We start from the raw sequence: 3,097 nt of genomic DNA, 5'->3' as shown, positions 1-3,097 counted from the left end.
TGAAATCACTAAGTAACAAGATATTGTCACCATAGTGAATTTTGGAGTCCAATAATCTTTTCAAGGCAACAAGCACATCAGTAGTTGAGTTTGGAGCTCGGTAGAAAGCCCCCACTAAGACACTGCGAGAATTCAGCCTGATTTTGACCCATGCAGTTTCTAAATCTCCAAGCCCTTCCATGACAGAAAAGGCTATGTTGCTCTTTATCATTATCGCAACGCCACCACCTCTCCTTTCACGGTCTTGTCTTACTATGGAGTAGCCGGGGGGTGTAGCTTCACAGTCTCCGTTACCTTTGTGTAGCCAAGTCTCAGTGATTATGATAATATCAGGATCATGTTCAAGACATATACTTTCTGTCGCATCTACTTTGTTAATCATGCTTCTGGCGTTCACATTTATAATCTTGAAGCAACCAGGTTTATGATCGTTCAGTCACTCATTGCTAGAATCATCCCGGCATTTAAACTGCTGCTTGGCTTCGTCGTCAGAAGCGTAGAGGGTATTATTAACTTTTAACTTATCCAAAATTAACTTTGCTTTCGCACCGTTCTTTCGTTCATTCGCACATGAGCTCCAGAGATTTTTCCTTATTTCAACAATTCGCTTAGAAAAATCCTCACTTACACTATACGCAGTGCCATTCAGGTTGAAACAATTACTCAAGATTCTCATCTTGTCCCTAAAGTCTGTAAATTTAACAATGATCGGACGGTCACTACCTTCTTTCATCTTTCCAAGTCGGTGAATGCTTTCAATAGAGCCAACCCTTTGTTTAAGTTTCGCTTCAGAAATATCCTCATTCCCTTTTTTCAATAGGACCTCTGCGCTCTCTGACTCCTCTTCTTTCGCACCTCTTATGATTAGATTATTGCGTCGCGAGCGATTCTCTAATTCATCAAGTTTTCGGGAAACAGTTGCCATTTCTATGCGAGATCTTTCAGCAAATGTCTCTAGTTTAGAAAGCCTGTCTCTAGCCTCATCGAAGTTTATTAGCTTTTGTTCAATAGTAGACAGCCTGGATTGCACGTCAAGCATGCGTGCCTCTGTAGCGTTTGATTTTCCTGAATTTCCTTCAATTTGGTGAGGATTTCAGTTTGAGTTTCCATCACTTGCTTAATCATTTCCGACGTCTGAGGACCAGGATTTTCCTCCACATCACCTGATAGCTTCAGCAACAGGCCTACCATTGACATACAATCATTCAAGCAAACGATCAATGTGCGTGGACACGGCAACACGATCAGAAAAAAGGTAATTGCTACGGAAGGCATATTTTCGTTCACCAACCTGCACAAACAGTGGTACATCAGCCGACATTGTCACGACGATGTTGCCGCGTCCACTGCCGATGGAAGGCCCAGACGTTCCTTTTATAGGCAAGAGCCTGGCTTGAGAGGGGGATGATGTCACTGTGCTCGATGAAGGTGCGCAGATGGTAGAATCCACGTGAAGCCACCCCAGCATATCGGAGTTCGTAAAGAATACGCCTCCCGCACCGGATGGGCGAAAAGCATCAGTAGATACCAGGCGACGATCGAAGCCCGTGTCAGCGTAAGATGCATTTCCCAAGACGATGGAAATGAATCCGGCAAGAGCCTGCACAAACAGTGGTACATCAGCCGACATTGTCACGACGATGTTGCCGCGTCCACTGCCGATGGAAGGCCCAGACGTTCCTTTTATAGGCAAGAGCCTGGCTTGAGAGGGGGATGACGTCACTGTGCTCGATGAAGGTGCGCAGATGGTAGAATCCACGTGAAGCCACCCCAGCATATCGGAGTTCGTAAAGAATACGCCTCCCGCACCGGATGGGCGAAAAGCATCAGTAGATACCAGGCGACGATCGAAGCCCGTGTCAGCGTACGATGCATTTCCCAAGACGATGGAAATGAATCCGGCAAGAGCCTGCACAAACAGTGGTACATCAGCCGACATTGTCACGACGATGTTGCCGCGTCCACTGCCGATGGAAGGCCCAGACGTTCCTTTTATAGGCAAGAGCCTGGCTTGAGAGGGGGATGACGTCACTGTGCTCGATGAAGGTGCGCAGATGGTAGAATCCACGTGAAGCCACCCCATCATATCGGAGTTCGTAAAGAATACGCCTCCCGCACCGGATGGGCGAAAAGCATCAGTAGATACCAGGCGACGATCGAAGCCCGTGTCAGCGTACGATGCATTTCCCAAAACGATGGAAATGAATCCGGCAAGAGCCTGCCCAAACAGTGGTACATCAGCCGACATTGTCACGACGATGTGGCCGCGTCCACACAATGTGTCGTCTGCTGCCGCGTTACCCGCAGCATCATCTTCGCAACTAATTTCTTTGGTATCTTATTTTTAATACCTATGGCTGTTTATAATTTATTTCATAAGCATATTTTTGTTATTGATAGTGGTCGAAAAATTTCACTTTTATTAAGCTTAACTGCAGCCGCGTTCACCGCCGATACCAAGATCGCGGAAGTAAGGAAGAAAAAACTTTATTTCTACTACTGCCTTTCCCTGCGGTAAATCATTTAGACCGTGGCGGCACCCTCGGCGTGGATGCGCAACATGCAAAATGCCGCAGCCTTGGCCATGTGTCAAGTTTGTGCGGCTGTGCTTGCATCGCCCACTATGCGTAGAAACATGGAGGCATCCGTAGTTTTGTATACGACAGGACGTCCTGGTAGTCAATGCACTAGATCAGTTAAAACCTTGTGGACTAATCCAAGCTACCACCCGAAAGACTTTTATTTAATACAGCTCCTGGGATTTTTCGCTCACGGCCAACGCCGCCGACGACGACAGCGGCTTCTCTGCGGCATGGGGCCCTTAGCGCTATCGCTTTAAAAAAAATTGGCAGTTAAACCAGGTTAAACCCGCGTAAATTGCGTTGGCAATGGCTGCATGGTTATGCTTGTGGAGTAGCTTTTGGCGTAGCTCATACACCATAGTATTTTTGTCCAATGTTAAAGCCATTCCTTGCACCGTGGGATCCGTCAAGTCGTCCAATTAATTGGTAGCATTGCGGCGTTCCTGAGTAGTCAGGTGCTGAGATTCGTCGGTTACCGATGACGTGGAACCACTCTGCGAGGTAAAACTTTGTCG

General features: G+C 47.0%; 1 pseudogene; it reads right to left on the bottom strand.

Moving 5' to 3' along the window:
* Nucleotides 1–282: 282 nt before the first annotated feature.
* LOC149337765 (uncharacterized) lies at nt 283–2,248 on the bottom strand (annotated as a pseudogene).
* Between the last annotated feature and the right edge of the window lie 849 nt (nt 2,249–3,097).

Source organism: Amblyomma mixtum, chromosome 7, assembly GCF_055824585.1.
Source record: "Amblyomma mixtum isolate Tamu chromosome 7, ASM5582458v1, whole genome shotgun sequence".
Lineage (NCBI taxonomy): Eukaryota > Metazoa > Arthropoda > Arachnida > Ixodida > Ixodidae > Amblyomma > Amblyomma mixtum.
The sequence above is the reverse complement of the archived record's forward strand: the minus strand, read 5'-3'. Positions and strand labels throughout refer to the sequence as shown.